The sequence below is a fragment of the Schistocerca cancellata genome, chromosome 5, assembly GCF_023864275.1.
Source record: "Schistocerca cancellata isolate TAMUIC-IGC-003103 chromosome 5, iqSchCanc2.1, whole genome shotgun sequence".
NCBI lineage: Eukaryota > Metazoa > Arthropoda > Insecta > Orthoptera > Acrididae > Schistocerca > Schistocerca cancellata.
Genome location: NC_064630.1, coordinates 416,527,915 through 416,546,345, shown reverse-complemented (window position 1 = coordinate 416,546,345; position 18,431 = coordinate 416,527,915). Strand labels below are relative to the sequence as shown.

The window sequence follows — 18,431 nt, the reverse complement described above, 5'->3', positions numbered from 1 at the left end:
GCTTCCTGAAGTGACGCATCGGGGCTGCGTACGGCTGTGGCGTAGCTGTCTGGTAAAGAAGTGACCGTCGCTTTGGGAGCTGCGTCACCAGTCGGGACCTGGAGCAAACGTCGGCGGAGACAGTCTGACCGAACATGGCCCTCACCGCAACTGGCACACCTTGGTTCAAATGGCTCTGAGCACTATGGGACTTAACTTCTGAGATCATCAGTCCCCTAGAACTTAGAACTACTTAAACCTAACTAATCTAAGGACATCACACACATCCATGCCCGTGGCAGGATTCAAACCTGCGACCGTAGCGGTCGCGCGGTTCCAAACTGCAGCGCCTAGAACCACTCGGCCACCACGGTCACCGGCACACCTTCGTGGCTGGCCATCATACATAACGATGGCTCGCACGCCACCTATCAGCAGAGAGGATGGTACATGTTGGAGAGTTCGATTTTGATTTGGCGGACAACATTCAACACCTGGTATGCCGTGAACGTCTGCCATTTTTCTGCAACTTCGACGACCACGTCTTGTGGCACTTCGAAGGGGAGCTCAAAGACCCGAATTGTTCGAAGACCGAAACCAGCGAGATCTACCGTTACCTCTCCAATATGCCCGTCAGAATCCTTGAACTTGAGTCCGTGTGCGTGTTGTCGAACTACCTCAGCACATGCTTCCTCTGTTGTCATCTTAATATAAAAGATACTGCCAGTGATAGAGAAATGAATACCTATCACTTCCTGGGGGGTCAGACGTAGCTCTTCGCGAATGAATTGTTCAGTTACATAAGAGCGTGGTCGTGCATGTTCGGCTTGGAATGTTACTTTAAGTGTCGCTCGGCGACAACAGTGCGCCATGAGGTGCAGCAGTTATACAGGGCGTTACAAAAAGGTACGGCCAAACTTTCAGGAAACATTCCTCACACACAAATAAAGAAAAGATGTTATGTGGACATGTGTCCGGAAACGCTTAATTTCCATGTTAGAGCTCATTTTAGTTTCTTCCACCTACGCTCAATGGAGCACGTTATCATGATTTCATACGGGATACTCTACCTGTGCTGCTAGAACATGTGCCTTTACAAGTACGACACAACATGTGCTTCATGCACGATGGAGCTCCTGCACATTTCAGTCGAAGTGTTCGTACGCCAACAACAGATTCGGTGACCGATGGATTGGTAGAGGCAGACCAATTCCATGGGCTCCACGCTCTCCTGACCTCAACCCTCTTGACTTTCATTTACGGGGGCATTTGAAAGCTCTTGTCTACGCAACCCCGGTACCAAATGCAGAGACTCTTTGTGCTCGTATTGTGGACGACTGTGATACAATACGCCATCCTCCAGGGCTGCATCAGCGCATCAGGGATTCCATGCGACGGAGGGTGGATGCATGTAACCTCGCTAGCGGAGGACATTTTGAATATTTCCTGTAATAAAGTGTTTGAAGTCACGCTGGTACGTTCTGTTGCTGTGTGTTTCCATTCCATGATTAATGTGATTTGAAGAGAAGTAATAGAATGAGTTCTAACATGGAAAGTAAGCGTTTCCGGACACATGTCCACATAAGATATTTTCTTTCTTTGTGTGTGAGGAATGTTTCCTGAAAGTTTGGCCGTACCTTTTTGTAACACCCTGTAGACGCTACGCAACATCAAACACCGCGACGCGGAAGTAAACAACTGCAGTGCACTGTCCGGCGCGCGGAGCCGGTCCGCGCGCGACCACAGCCGAAAGCCGACTTCAAATGGCTCTGAGCGCTATGGGACTTAACATGTGTGGTCATCAGTCCCCTAGAACTTAAAACTAATTAAACCTAACTAACCTAAGGACATCACACACATCCATGCCCGAGGCGGGATTCGAACCTGCGACCGGAGCGGTCACGCGGTTCCAGACTGATGCGCCTAGAACCGAACGGCCACACCGGCAAGCCGACTTCTTGGATACAGATTGTATCGCAAATGCACGGACTATCTCGGCACACTTCCCGGACGATTCGCATTCCCACTAGGACTATTGATATTTTTAAAAATGCCGGTATCCGATATATCGGTATTTAAAAATTTGTACCGGCTGTCTGCCGATATATCGGTAATAAGGTCCGATACATCGATAAGACACTGGAAAATGTATCGACCCACCTACCAATAAAGATATAGGCTGCACATCATAAACATACCACCCGTTTTTGAGCTGCATATTAAAGTACCGATGTTCTGTAAATGAACAAGCTAGCAGACCGCTTATCACCCTTAGAGCAAGAACTGAAAAAAAAGTGCACGTTCAAGCTCGGCAATAACCGCATTGCTAACGATGCTAACTGCACGTAAGTGGCACAATAAAAGGTGTCAGATGGGTCCATCTTTCGGTTTCGTATCATATTGGATATTCCCGAAACACCTCCATGTTGACTTCCCGGTTTTTTAAATTCTGCAAACGCCGTCTACCTTGCTTTCCGGCAGTCGTTCTTTCCGCGAACCATACGCGACTGGAACAGGAAAGAGAGGGAATGACAGTGGCACGTAAGGTGTCCTCCGCCACACACCGTTGGTTGGCTTGCGGAGTATAAATGTAGATGTAGATGTAGATTAATAGTAGCGTCAAAACTGCGTGGTGAAGCTGAACGTTGCAGTTTCTGTTGATAGCACCGACCACCGATTACGTCTCCATTTCCCCCGCAGACGACTCCGCCCACCGCAATGACCAACCTTGTCATTTAGATTTCTGTTCACCATTTTCGGCAACTGTGTTTGTAGTATATCGATGTTAAGGAATAGCACACTAGGTGCGTCATTTTTTTTTTTTAAATTCAAATGGAGTGCAAGAACTGAAATAAAAACGTGCACGTTCAAGCCCGATGATAACCGCATTTCACATAAGGGAAATATTTTTACTCCATTCATGCCGCCATCCCAAGTGCAGTTGGAGTTCTTTTTTTGTACCACATATAACTACTTCACACAGTTAAAGAGAAATAGTGGACGTGATGAAAGTTGAAAAAGTAGTAAGACTCATCACACAGTGAAAGTAAAATTATGTCGTACTACAGTTTCAAAAGAACAACTTAAAATATTTTTTTGAAAATGGTGAAAAAAATATAATAAAAAATAAAAATATCGGCACTCTATATTGCCCTTTTGGTGTCGATGTATCGGGAAAAACATCGCTATATATATCGATATTTTACCAACAGGCCTAATTCCCACCTAGCACCACCTATCCGCAGTCCCCCCCCCCGTGCCCTCCACGGTAATGACGTTGGGTTTGTGGGGCGCTCATCTGTGCGGTCATCAGTGCCCGTATAAACTCCCAATTTTTTCAGAGTCCAGTTTTACACAATCCAATCCAGCCACTGTCACGAATTATGATGATGAAATGATAAGGACAAGACAAACACTTAGACCCCGGGCAGGGAAAATCCCCAACCCGGCCGGGAATCGAACCATGAACCCCGTGATCCAGAGGCAGCAACGCTAGCCACTAGACCACGAGCTGTGGACATATATCCTCCATGTTCACTAACTTTAGATTCCCGCAGGAGGTCGAACGATATTGTGCACTCGTGCTGGAGGTTATGGATTCATTGCCCACCGACGTGAATGCATTCTATGAATGCGTGGCATTTGTTCTTTACAGCAGACACCATCCATTCATACGTATATACATATCTGTAAACTGACTCCTTACTGAGCAGCAGTCATGCTGTCAAATTGATAATTAACGCAAAATTAATGCCATAGAGCTTGTATTTCCTACTGGATACCACCTTGCATATTTCAGTCAACCGACGCTACTCGAGGGCGGATATTTGTTACCAAACTGCTGGCGCTGCAAGCTGTCACTCTCTACAACCGTCGGCTTCATTTTTGAGAAAACACTACTAGTAATTAGGCTGTCAACAGGACTGGAGATAAAGCGACACAAAAAAGGGAAGCAGTTACACTTGCCGATTATTGGAAATTTATTACCACCTCTTCCTCAAAAAAGAACTCGCGTTCTACTAAATCTAACGACAGAACAAGAAATTACTACTGTCAACAGGTCTCCAGAATGCAGAAGCGTAGCTTGCAGTGCGAAGCACATTCAACCCTTGCGCCGACCGTCGGCATGTTTTGCTACAATACTTAAGTGTCTTTCAGTTTGTTCTACGACTTCCAACTAATTATTACATAGTTTTCCTGTATGGACCTCTGGAAACAGTATCTGAGCCCCATTCCTTCATTATTTCTGTCTTCAAGCTGTGAATTACACTGAAGCGCCAAAGAACCTGGTATAGGCACGCGCATTCTAATACAGAGGTATGTAAACAGCCAGAATACGGCACTGCGGTCGGAAACGCCTGCATAAGTGTCTGGCACAGTTGTTAGATAGGTTTCTGCTGCTAGAATGGTACGTTATCAAGATTTAAGTGAGTATGGTGTTATAGTCGGCTCACGAGCGATGGGACACATGTCCCAGGTAACGATGAAGTGAGGATTTTCCTGTTCGACCATTTCACGAGTGTACCGTGAATATCAGGAACCCGGTAAAACATCAAATCTCCGATATCGCTGCGACCAGAAAAAGATCCTCAAGAACGGGACCACTGACGACTGAAGAGAATCGTTCAACGTGACACAAGTACAACCCTTCCACAAATTGCTGCAGATTTCATTGTTGGGCCATCAACAAGTGTCAGCGTGGGAACCATTCAACGAAACATCATCGACATAGGCTTTCATAGCCGAAGGCCCACTCGTGTACCACTGATGACCGCACGCCTCGTCTGGGCCCGTCAACACCCGACACTGGACTGCTGATGACTGGAACATTTTGCTGGTAGGACGAGTATCGTTTAAAATTACATCGAACGGATGGACATGTACGTGTATGGAGACAACCTCATGAATCCATGGACCATGCATGTCAACAGGGGACTGTTCAAACTGGAGGAGTCTCTAAGGTGCGGAGCGTGTGCAGTTGGAGTGATATGGGACCCCCCGATATGTCTAGATATGTCTCTGACAGGTGACACGTACGTAAGCATCCTGTCTGAACACTTGCATCCATTCCTGTCCATTGTGCATTCTGACCTATATGGGAAATTCCAGCAGGACAATGCGACACCTCACACGTGCAGAATTGCTACAGAGTGGCTCTAGGATCACTCTTCTGTGTTTAAACACTTCCCCTGGCCACCAGACTCCCCAGTAATGAACATTATTGAGCATATCTGGGATTACAACGTGCTGTTTAGAAGAAATCTCCACCATGTCGTCCTCTTACGGATTTATGAACAGCCCTACAGGGTTCGCGGTTTTAATTCCCTCCAGCACTACTTCAGATATTAGTCGAGTTCATGCGACGTTATGTTGCGGCACTTCTGCGTGCTCGTGGGGGCCCTACACGATGTCAGGAAGGAGTACCATTTTCTTTGGCGCTTCAGTGTATTAGCTAGGCTATTAAAACCTGTATCTTACTACAACACTGGAAACAAGGTTGGTTGGTTGGTTGGTTTGGGGAAGGACACCAGACAGCGTGGTCATCGGTCTCATCGGATTAGGGAAGGATGGGGAAGGAAGTCGGCCGTGCCCTTTCAGAGGGACCACCCCGGCATTGGCCTGGAGTGATTTAGGGAAATCACGGAAAACCTAAATCAGGATGGCCGGACGCGGGATTTGCAAGCAGGGAAGACAAAGCCTTCATTATCAATGAAAATGTTTAATCATATACGCACTTATTGGATATGTACCACATTTACCAAAACATTTATGGCCAGTCTTGCTGTCAGCATCAGTAACGATAATTAAATCGAATATCCGATCAGGCTAATCTGATGTCGCTTTATTGATTTAGCACACGAAATTTCATTTTTTAACAACATTTTTTTTCATGAGAACCGAAACGATGTTTTCCATTGACATTGGATTTCGTATGAAACAACCCACAAGCAGTCGTCGCTTGGGGTGAATCGATCAGCACTGCACGTAATAAAAACTTAACTGAAATATCTTCGGAAACATCGCATAAAAAGCAACCGAAAACTGTTAATAAAAACACGGAGTTCATACATTTAAGACTCACTAACACCTCGTTTATGGCCCACAGCCATAGCAAGACGGATCCTAAACCCGCGACCAACTTAAGACTACAGGCTCCTTGTTATTACACATTTGGCGGTACTGTAGAAGGATATTGAGGTTTTCTCACCACGAATGTTTCAAATTATATTTGCTCGTAATTTTCACAATCATATATCGCTGGATATCATATATCGCTGGATATAACAGATTCCTGTTAAGCAATGACAAAAACGTACAGCACAAAACACAGAGTATTGCGACTATCCTCAGACAGATGCAAATGTACTGTGGCGTGGTTGCCATCGCTACGGTAACAGCTCAACATAGCGTCCAATTGTACTGGTCTTACATGACATTCAATGGACCCACAAAGGTGCATATTGACTCTTTTGCCAGTTCAAAATATGGCTCTGAGCACTATGGGACTTAACATCTGAGGTCATCAGTCCCCTAGAACTTAGAACTACTTAAACATAACTAACCTAAGGACATCACACACATCCATGCCCGAAGCAGGATTCGAACCTGCGACCGTAGCAGTCACGCGGTTCCGGACTGAAGTGCCTAGAACCACACGGCCACCGCGGCTGACAAAATGCGTCGACATTTGCACTCTTGCGCAGTAATCCTCAGAGCAACACAGATACGAATGTAAACGGGGTAAGAATTGAAACGAAATGAAATTATTCTGTAACGAGCCATTGGAGGCGACAGGCATATAATTCAGAAACACTCAGAAAATATCCCCAGGCAACCACGATAAGTTTCTCGCTGGATTTCGGATTCATGTTGTAGACAAACAGGAGCTTAGAGTGTCAGTTGGGTGACGTGTTGGGTGAATTTCCGGCTAGAGCAGCAGGGGGACAATAATACTACAGCAGTGTCTGATGTTATAAAGCCTGGTTTGCACCGGAGCGAACACAAGCGAGCACGCATCAGGGAATGAAAGTTCTCTCTGGTGTAAACAGCAGGCGAGCGAAAAGCATTCGATCGTGTTCTGTTCGCATTTGCTGGTGTTCCGCTAGTTTCTGTTCTTTCAGTCTACCATCAAAGGAAGTTCCTGCCCTCTCCGCTTCGGCGCTGGCAGCAGAGAAAGCATTCGTCTGCTCTTCTGCGTGGGAACTACTTTTGTTGTTGACATTATGTGGGTGACCAGTAGAGAGATCTGGAGAGAATGTGATGTTGGCGATAGAAGACTATAAGTACTATAGATGCCTGTGTGGTCCAAGAAATCGACAGCACAAATGCCAAATAAAACGAAATATATTTGGTAGAAAATTGCTGAAGCACTGAAAGGTTTTAACGAGGGCGAGAGAAAGATGATAAATTCGTTAGATGCTTCCATCAGGCGCGAACGGTGTGAATTAGCACAAGCTTTGTGTTTCTATTTATTGAACGTGAAGAACACAGTAAATTTCTTAGGGAGCACATTTTGCTCATGTGGGAACGATCTAGATGCTTGTAAAACAATAAACTGGTAGCCAAGATCGCAGGAATTCTTTTTATTCCATGATTACCAGTTTCGACGAAACTAAAGCCGCCATCATCGGATCTAGGGAGGACAGAAAACACTATAAAAGAGGGCTTGGATTCCACTTATATAACATGTATACATATAAATTTAGTAGATGGACGAAGCTAGTACTGGAGTGGTGTCCGAGAGAGCACCGGAGGCCTAGAGGAAGACCACCAGACAGATGGGACAAAGACATCAAGAAGATCGCTGGTAACACCTGGCAGAGAACTGCCCAAGACCGTCCCACTTGGAGAAGACTGCTAAAAGCCTACCTGAATCCACGACTCGAAGAGGCCACATCATCTAATGATTGAATTGGCTGATGATGATGATGACATACCTTAGGACACATACAGGTTATAATATCAAGGCAAACAATGGTGATATTAGTGGTTGCCTATAACACGCAGGCCTTACAAAATTCTCGTAAGTAGCGCATAGGCGTTCAAGAGAGATGACATTATAAATGTTAGGTGTCTCCATCACATACAAGCGCAAGCTAGGTACTATTGCAACTCCGGCTCTGTTCTTACACTACAGGCCGCGTCGCGAGATGGCGCTAGCAGAACAGGCTCCAATGAATGTCACAGCTCGCGTCATAACAGGCTCTGCGTGTGTGGTAACATTATGTAATTAGGGCTTGCACATAATTCTAGAGATTACTGTGTCACATAGTCATATACAAAACCTATGAAAGCGGCAGACCTGTATGTGTCGTAAGGTACGTAACTAAATGTATATGTATACATGTTATATAAGTGGAATCCGAGCCCACTTTTATAGTGTTTTCTGTCCTCCCTAGATCCGATGATGGCGGCTTTAGTTTCGCCGAAACCGGTAATCATGGAATAAAAAGAATTCCTGCGATCTTGGTTACCAGGTTTTGTTTTACAGTAAATTTCCTTGAAAGTAAGCAATTTCGAATATGAATCCATTACGCTAATTAAAATTAGAAATATGCAAAACTCTTGCTCATTTCGTTGTTTACATTCATGGTATGTGTAATTACATGAGTGGTGTATCATTGTTATTTTAGAGGTTTTCGTGCTATCACTCTACCTGCCCTCTAACAAACTATTAACCACATTTTATTAAGTAGTCTTTGTGATCCGTTGTATGCATATGCCACGCTTCATTGGTAATATTTTATTGACATTATCCTCTTTATATGCACTTTAAAAAATCATCGATGTCCTTGAGATATGTTTCTGCAGACAGCAAGTATTAGCTGAGATACAGCTGAGGTACAGTTATTAACACAAGTGTCTCCCAAGCTGCGACACTGTCGCGAATAAAACAGTGACCCGTATATACAATAAGTTTCCTTCAATTTACGTGTATGGTCACAAACTTTTCGTTAACAGATTACCGGTTTCGGTCTATAATGACCATCATCAGATCTGTTTTATAAAAACAAAGTCCTAATGTACTGCAGCCATAATGGCGTAGTGCTGCTGACAACATGACTCGTGCATATGATGTTATTTATATATATTTGACGATGCTGGTGCTGATTTTGCATTTAACATTTGACGATGCCACTATGGCTGCAGTACATTAGGACTTTGTTTTTGTAAAACAGATCTGATGATGGTCATTATAGACTGAAACCGGTAATCTGTTAACAAAACGTTTGTGACCATAGACGTAGCTTAAAGGAAACTTACAAGTGTCTCCAGTTGCTAATACTCAGAGTGTAATGTTGCTCGTCAGCAATTAGTATTTTGCCTTTACATATCGTGCTCAATTATAACATGAAGCGAATGAAACGTATCAACTGACATATGTGCTAAGTTTTGGAGCACAGTTAATGCTAAGGAAGACTGAAGCTGCATTTCAGTATTAAGTGCACTGTCTCTACGCGATTCACGCCCACGAACAAATTCTTCTTCTTCAAAGACACTTTGCATGCTTCGTCAAAAGCAGCGCGATGACCACGTAAATGACTCCCACTGAAAGACTTTCGCCGTGGCTATGACAGGTGTTGTAGCGAGTAAAACCCGTTGTTCACGGGTACATGCGCATGGCAGTGTAAAATAGCGAATTATGTTCGTCCGCTTACGTCCAATTCCATTCGCTGTGTAGTAATCGAGGCTCAGGGCTTACCTACTAAGGTGCAGAGAGCGGCAGAAGATGCGAGGTGAGGCGCGCCTGCTGCAGATTCCGACCGCCGGCGCTCGGTGCCACTGGCCGCCGTGGCGCTATTTCCAGCGTCCGCCCTCCGTTGACAGAGTGCGTCACGCACTTCCCCACCGTCCCCACCACTGGACCACTGCGCCCGTGTCTCCAGTGCCATCTTCTACAGCCACTCAACGAATTAGCTTGTTTACCTCTGAAAGAGGCGGTATATCTTCTGCATCGACGCTGCACAATATACTTTTTTTTGCACATTTTTTTTTTGCACTCCGTCTTCAGGCCAAAAGTGGCCTACCGGGACCATCCGACCGCCGTGTCATCCGCGGTGAAGGATGCGGATAGAAGGGGCGTGGGGTCAGCACACCGCTCTCCCGGTCGTAAGATGGTATTCTTGACCGAAGCCGTTACTATTCGGCCGAGTAGCTCCTCAATTGGCATCACGAGGCTGAGTGCACCCCGAAAAATGGCAAAAGAGCATGGCGGCCTGGATGGTCACCCATCCAAGTGCCGACCACGCCCGACAGCGCTTAATTTCGGTGATCTCACGGGAACCGGTGTATCAACTGCGGCGAGGCCGTTGCCGCACAATATAATTAAAGGGTCACTTTTTCAGATATGCCGTCATTCTCCCCCATTACTACGCAGATGTTTGAAATTTGGTTCAAAGGTGCCTACAACCTTCCTCTGTACTGGTACGGAGGGAGACACTCTGCGACGTCACCTTCGGGATTGGTGACGCTTCAAACGCAGAGGTGTCTACACGTGCGAAAAAAAAGGGCCAGAGCTCAGAAATTGTGTGAGTTATAAGGTGCGTTAACGAGATCACATTGGCACCAAATTTCGCCACAAATCTGCTCAACGCCAGCGGGGATGTGTCACTCGATACCTCCATTACAAATCAAATCCCACTCCTTCTCCCGACGTCTCTGCACAGAGGTCAGAACTGCGACGCCCAATGTTGATATTACGCGGTTTTTTTACGGGTGGCTGAGGAAAACATTTCAGACACCGCTGCTCAGAATTGACATGAAAAGACCTCAGGAGGTACTTTAAGGGCGTCAATGAAACCACTGCTTCCCTTGGGGCGTTCGTTTGCACATATTTCGGAAACGACCACTTTGCAGTGCGATATGCAATACAACCATGTTCTTGACAAGCTTTGTCACTGTTAACACCCTGGGACGTTAATCCCTTCTCTAAGAACATCGTGGGGCTGTAACCATGAGAACCCCTTTGGATTATAGTACAGCCACAGTTTTTGCTCCAGTGTATAGGGTGGAACGTCCAAAACCATTCGACGAAATTAGAATGCGATCCGAAGCAGCAACGGGTGTGTAGCGGCATGACCGTTTAGGATTGGGAAAGTTAGTTTTGTGAAATATTCTCAACATAAGTTACAGCCAGGCGTGGGCTGGATTGCAGTGAGTTACGCATACCAACAGTTGCGAAGTAGAATAGAGGCCACAGGGCCGTCAAATTGCTGAAAGAGTATACGTAACGGTTTTGCATGTCGAAAATCACTGGCCAACCTAGCGTATTATGAGTACGTGACGTGAAGCAGCGCGTATGACAAAACAGTGGCACACAGCCGTGTATAAATAGGTGCGGGTTTCTAACGAGATTGATTCAAGTGTGGCAGCTCTCCTGGACGGCGGGGCATGTCACACCACCAGCTACGTGCAGCAGCAGATGGGGCGCCAGTGTTCCAGTCCACAGCGGGTCGCTGGTTCGACCCTCTGAGGCTGACGTGGCGTCCGCAGCCACCCTGGGGCGGGCCACTCCACAGCTCTCTACCACAGGCAGTCGTCCTGGCTTCCAACACATGCTGGAGGCATCCCGAGGCGAGGGCCGCAGTTTCAGACTACTCCGGATCGCGGGTGCTCGTTGTCACTGCGATCTTAGCTACGCTGGCGATAAGCGCACAGCTGACTGCCTGTGGCTCACACGGAGTGGCGCTGAGTCGGCAGCGATGCAGACCGCCGAGTCAACTGCCGGGGATCCTGACGACGCCGCAACTGGAGCTGCCGTACAAGGTCCACACACAGCAGTGCGTGCACGGGTCGCTGAGGCAGCCATTCCGCACCAAGCCATTTCGCAGACAGCAAAGTGATGTCTTCAGCACTGCAGGACCCAGTGACACAGACCGAGAGGAACGGGGACCCTGTAGTTGGAAACAATAAATTACTTGGAAAGCTAGGACGAGTCTTAATACGGTGCCTTCTACCTCTTCCCGCTACATTTGGTCATCCTGATTCATTCGGTGGCAGAAGCTGCCACTACAGGGTGTTTATGCTTTTTCAGCCCTCCTCTGGCATAAGAACGGAAGGGGGTGGGCATGCAGGGGAGGGAGGCATGCAACATGGACACATGCATGAAAATAACTGGAATGGGTCCCTCCCAGTTCGTCAGCACCCTCGATGCCACTTGCGTGTCTTTGTTGAGCACTTCAAAATGCAACTGTACAGAGACAATTCGTGGTCAGTTCCTAGGCGTCTGCAGACAGGGGAAACCGAGACACTCCTCAGATTCCGCATGCCTGCAAGCCTCCACAGAGGTACTACAGCAGCCATGTAGCGACGTTCATTTGCAGGGTGTTGAAGAGATCGCCTGCCTGCTGGTGCCTAGGAAACGGTTAACGGTTGTCTTTGTACAGGGACGTTTTTAAATGTGCTCAACAAAGGTGCACATGGGGGTTGAAACTTCGTGGCAGATTAAAACTGTGAGCCGAATCGAGACTCGAAAGGACCTTTGCCTTTCACAGGCAAGTGCTCCATCAAGTGAGCCACCCGAGCAAGACTTACTTCAAGGCTGTACTTCCGCCAATATCTCAATTCTTACCTTCCAAATTTCACTGAAGTCCAGGTCCAGCACACAGTTTTAATCTGATAGGAAGTTTCATAGCAGCACACACTCTGATGCAGAGTGAAAATTCATTCTGGACTAAGAGTGTTTTCGATCTGAATGGGGCTTACACGAACACTTTGCTATATGACAATGTCAATCCTCCCTCACAGAAGGGCTGAACATAGACACCCTCTCTGCTTAAGATCACGCTGGCGTCTATACGGCACCGTGTACACAGCCATGGTATGGAAAGACTTCGTTCTTTTGTTATTTACCTTCCTTTTTGTTTTAGTAACTTCTTCTTGTAAGCCTACACCTGGCTTGGGAAGAAGACATTAATCGTTTAATTACTTAAGTGAAGGAACGGTCAGTTTTTTGGGACAAAATTCTGAAAAGTTGTAAAGACAGGGCTCATATAGAAATGCGTGGATCAAAGTATTCAAGAAATTGAGTGCACCATTTCAAAACATGAACGACAAGGAAAAGAAGTAACACTGGCAGTAAGTTTCTCAAGAGGACTTACTGTATCATGTTGAAAAATATGTTTACGTTAAATAGAGTAAAAAAAATGGCTCTGAGCACTATGGGACTTAACTTCTGAGGTCATCAGTCCCCTAGAACTTAGAACTACTTAAACCTAACTAACCTAAGGACATCACACACATCCACGCCTAGAACCGCTCGGCCACCCGGGCCGGCTAAATAGAGTAATAATCATATTACGAATAGTTATATTTTAGAATACTGCAGTCTTACATACCCAGCTGGAGTGAAAAAGTAATCTATCATTATTTTGCCACAGTATTTTCTGCAATTTCACATACCTCTCCAGCTATTTGCACTCGTTGAAGTCCAGTTACTGACAGTGTATTTTCCGTTTAACAGCCGCCGCTGTAACCCATAAGGTTAAACAAAACGACACAGCCTTTTACAATATCTCCACAAAAATCAGGATCCAAGTTGAAAAATGTTTCTCAATATTAAATGTAAATAAATAAACAAACTGCTTTTGAAACGTTCGCATAATCTGTTTCTTTATTTCTCTGTTCCTGCCCTAGTTAGTTACCCAATAGCTTATGATGTGTCCAGTAGAAATTATTGAGACATGCTGTATGGTGAAATACTAATTTTATTTCATTTACCTGACGGCGACAGTCAAAATTTGTACAGGATGAATTAATTTCCTGGAGATCGTATTCTTGCGCTGTAACGAATCCTTCAGTCTACCATGTAATTCATCGAATGTTGATACACTCATTCGACGTATTGGACGAACTGCAAAGATACTTTACGAAGCTCTTGAAATAGGACCTGAAGCGCCCACGTTAGTCCCTTCTGAAATTAATTAGATGAATCCACAGCATCTTTTTCTCCTTCGTTTTTGTAAACGACGAAAACTAAAACCTACGGTAACATTTCTTCACGTTACATTCCACTGGGACTGTGCCGAGAGACAGAAGGAAGAAAATGGATGGAGCTAGCATGTCGTTCCGTTCACAACAGTTGGATAAAAGTGAAACCGCTGGGGCGGCACGCCTTTTACACGGCGCCGTTTATACGGTTGCCGGACAAGTGAGAACCGGAGGTAGCCAGTCTGAACCCTGATGTTGGAAGACTTTAGGATTGGCAGTATTTCTCTTCACGAAAAGGACGCGTGGACATGCAGATGCTGATCATCAAACTGGCTGACAGTGGCTTGGATTAATTTCCAGATACTCTCACAATGCTCCACGGCATAAGGGGACCTAATACTGTCACGACCAATGTAAACATGAAGCACAGAAGCCCTCCTGCTGATAGTCGATAAATGTAGACAACAATTAAGAAACTACTTTCACCTTTCCCTTCCCTCAATTCCACAATTATCCACAGAAATACCCTAGGTGTCCAAAATGTTAAGGGTCAAAAGTATGTAAACGGGAGTGGATCATAAGCTGGCTGTACTGATTATGAGAGAAGGGACCAGTTGTGCAGAATGAATATTTCAGGTGGTAAAAAATCTCGAATGAGCATCGCATGTGAGGCACATATTTGTAAACGACTTATGTTTTTAAGGAAAGAAATCTGCACTATCGCTATAGGCTGTATACACAAAACTCTTTTATTTCATACGCCAGGTTTCGATCATACTGGTCATTATAAAGTATCTGAAATTAAAATAAAATATACGTATGCAGTTTATTTTAGCTATTACATGGGAAAAGTAACAAATCTAACAGAGTACTGACAGAGTAAATGACAGTTACGGTACAAACCACCAAGTGTGTTCCATGTACTCACACATCTGAAGAACTCTCATTGTCAAATAAGTCGAACCTACACTCATTTAGGATCCCTGTGGCTATAATTTATTAGCCACTGTATTATCATTGTCACTGTACTCTGACTTTGACCATAATGGATTCTGACTGACTTATCACTGTAATTTATTACCCAATTGCCGCGCGGGATTAGCCGAGCGGTCTTAGGCGCTGCAGTCGTGGACTGTGCGGCTGGTCCCGGCGGAGGTTCGAGTGCTCCCTCGGGCATGGGCGTGCGTGTTTGTCCTTGGGATAATTTAGGTTAAGTAGTGTGTAAGCTTAGGGACTGATGACCTTAGCAGTTTTAAGTCCCATAAGATTTCACACACACTTGAACCTGCGATACTTAAATAATTTATTGCCGAATATGCCGTCCAAGATGACATCACAATCAAATGTGGTGGTCCAAGATAACGGAAGCTGAAAGGTCTCCATGTTGAAGGATATATGAAGTGTCACATTGGCTCACCCCAAAGGATTTTTCACAAACCTCTCTCATGTTACAGTGGGTGTAAAATGGTGAGACATTTAATGAAAAGGTCTATCCATTAAAAGGCTTAGGAAACTTGTTGTAGATATGTACGTAGTACTATTTAATAGGGTGGTGATATCTAGCATACCTGTGGGATATCTATGACGATTTATTATTATTACAGCTCGGTTTTTTTGAAGAAGCATAAACAAGCGGAGTAGCCAAATGAAAATAAAACAGATAGAATAAAGGCACATAAACCGGTTACTATTCCACAAATTATCGCCATAACTGTTAGTACATTTATCCTAGTGGGAGACAAGACAGTCATTGGCTTCATGAAAAAATCTTTGCGGTTGCCTACAGAACTATGATTGTACCCAGGCGTGCATCTCTTTGTCCGCAGCAAATCGACGGCCACATATATCTTTCTTCAGGACTTCAAAAATATAGAAATTGCGTGGGGAGTGATGGGACTGTATGGAGGATGTGTAAGGCCTTCCCAGCGAAACTTCTGCAGCGTAGACGAAACAACTATGGTAACAGGTGCAAAGTCTGCAAATCAAACCGTGAGATACTGCCCAGACTATGGCGGGCTATTTTGTTGCAGTTACCGCCAGTGACAGTCAGGATTCAGTTTTTCGACGCTACAGAGTGGTTTCTTAGAGGGGCAGTAGGAACTTAGGGTCAAAAATAATAAGTGCGCCACCTCCATGTGGGAACTGGATTCTGTTCTGTCCACAGCTCGGGACACGTGACCTGGTCACGTTACTATCCATTGTAGCATGTTACAGCACTTCACACGACGGAGCAAAGGAACCCTTTTTAACCTCATTTATGGATCAGGTCACTTTCCCGACTCGGGAGGCAATTTTAAATCCACTTTCAAAACCCGGGAAGGATCGCACATGCCCAAGCAGTTATCGTAGTATTCCCTCTTTAACGGCGGTGAAAGAACCTGGCCCTCCTGGAAATGGTTATACAACAGACTTCGCTGCATTGGTATCATTTTAATTTTTTTGATATCGAGAAGGACTGTAGTACTACCAGGGGGCACATTATCCTCTGGCGGCTTCATGAATAGGGTTTTCAGGGATATTTCCCCATCTTTATATGATCCATTATCTCACCACGCTATTTTAAATATCGTGTCGGTGATTCCTCTCTCATCGCTGTGAGCCGGAGAACTGCGTCCCTCAAGGTAGCGTTTTACTTGTGACTGTCTTTGCTATCAATAGCATCACGTCAGTAGTTAAATGTCATGTGCAGCGTTCTTTGTTTGTTGACGACCTCTCTGTCTTTCGTTAATCCTCAAGTCTTCCAAAAACGACTCATCAGCTGCAACTGACTCTTGGATGGTTGGATGAATGGGCGGAGAGGAGGAGTTAAAATTTTCAACCATGAAGTCTGTGTGCGTTCTTTTTAACTCTTCACATTCTGTTTTAACCTTTCCTGAATTGAGAATGAGGGACACAGTTCTTCATTTTAAAGGGACGGTAAGTTTTCTGGGTCTCACATTTGCCTCTGAACTTGCATGGTTGCCAAACCTTACGTACCTGAAAAGACGGCCCCGCCAAGAACTTAATACATTAAAATGCCTTACTCATAATTCGAAGAGGGCAGGCCGAACGTGTCTGCTTCAGTTTTCCAGGGCCTTCGTACGATCTCGGCTTGATTTTGGTGCACCGTTAATGAGTGTGTAAGACCTTCTTATTTAAGAATGTGAACGTGCTGCACCATGAAGGAATTCGGCAGGACACTGAAGCCTTTCAAGCTAATCTCATATTGAGCGTTTGCACAGAGGCTTGTGAGCCGCTGCTTCACATGAGGGGACGACTCCTCATGACGCTACAGTCCTATAAAACACTGTCGACGCCCTACACATCTGCATTCCATACTGTTGCTCAGCCACCTATGGAAAGGCCTTTTCGTAATCGACACTGAGCGACGAGACCCTATGGGCTTCGTGCAAAGGATCCTCTTTGAGAGATGGATATAGCTGGCTATAACATTTTATACCAAGGTTGGGGCACATTTCCACTTTGGCTCCTAAAGGGGTCCAGAATTATTTTAGAATTTAAGCATTATAAGAAATAGTGCACCCCAGATTTTACATTTCAATTTCTGTTTCTTAACATTTTAGATAGATATCACGGTTTTGGAGTTGTGTACAATGATGGTTTCAAACAAAGGGATTCCCTTGGCTGTTCAGTAGCATTCCCCGACCGTGTCTTCAGGGGTCGCCTTCCCCATAACTATACTATATTTGCAGCAGAGCTCCATGCGATCCTGAAGGCACTGGAGAAGATAAGGCGTCTTCAGGGCTAACAGTTTCTCATCTGTTCCGATTCCCTCAGTGCGCTACAATCATTGCAGCAAATGTACCCAGCAAGTGGTCCAGTTCACACATGAACAACTGTACTTCCTCCAACAGAAGGGGAAGCAGCTGTCAATCTCCTGGTACCGGGACACTGAGGAAATCAACGGCACACCAATCTGCCAAACAGGTCTACAGGGATCATTAAATGTCACACTGTGCTATTCCCCTGTAGATTGTCGTTTCTCTGGTGAGTCAATGATCCATGAATTTATGGGAAGAGGAGTGGCTGGCAGTGACGGACAATAACGTGTGGTTAGTCAAACCAACGCCTGTGGCGTTCCTTCCGTCGGTCACTTTGGCGGGATGAATTCGCTCTGACCCGCTTCCGAAATGGGCGGCTGTCCCCTCATGCACGGCTTCTTACTCCAGCGAGAGGACCACGTTGTATATGATGCTTGAAGCATGAGGATCATTTTACGCCACATTTTAACTGAGTGCATTTTACATTGCGGTAACCGGGCAGAAGCAGATTTCGGAGAGGATTTGCCCACTGTTTTAGCTGATGATGAGATGAGCATGGTGCAGGTTTTAAAGTCTTGTGAAGTGTCTAACGTTCATCCTAAGCTTTTAGCCTGGAAATTTTAGTATGTTGCAGAGTGACTGGCTCATCCTTTTTATTAAAAAAATGGTTCAAATGGTTCTAAGCACTATGGAACTTAACATGTGAGGTCATCAGTCCCCTAGAACTTAGAACTACTTAAACCTAACTAACCTAAGGACATC

General features: G+C 45.3%; 1 protein-coding gene across 1 annotated transcript in view; it reads right to left on the bottom strand.

Annotated features, from left to right (window-relative positions):
* LOC126187373 (L-lactate dehydrogenase-like) overlaps nt 1-9,794 on the bottom strand; it is a 291,082-nt gene extending 281,288 nt beyond the window's left edge. The window contains exon 1 of the mRNA XM_049928421.1: nt 9,683-9,794. The gene's annotated coding sequence lies outside the window, so the exon portion shown is untranslated. The remainder of the gene's footprint in view (nt 1-9,682) is intronic.
* Between the last annotated feature and the right edge of the window lie 8,637 nt (nt 9,795-18,431).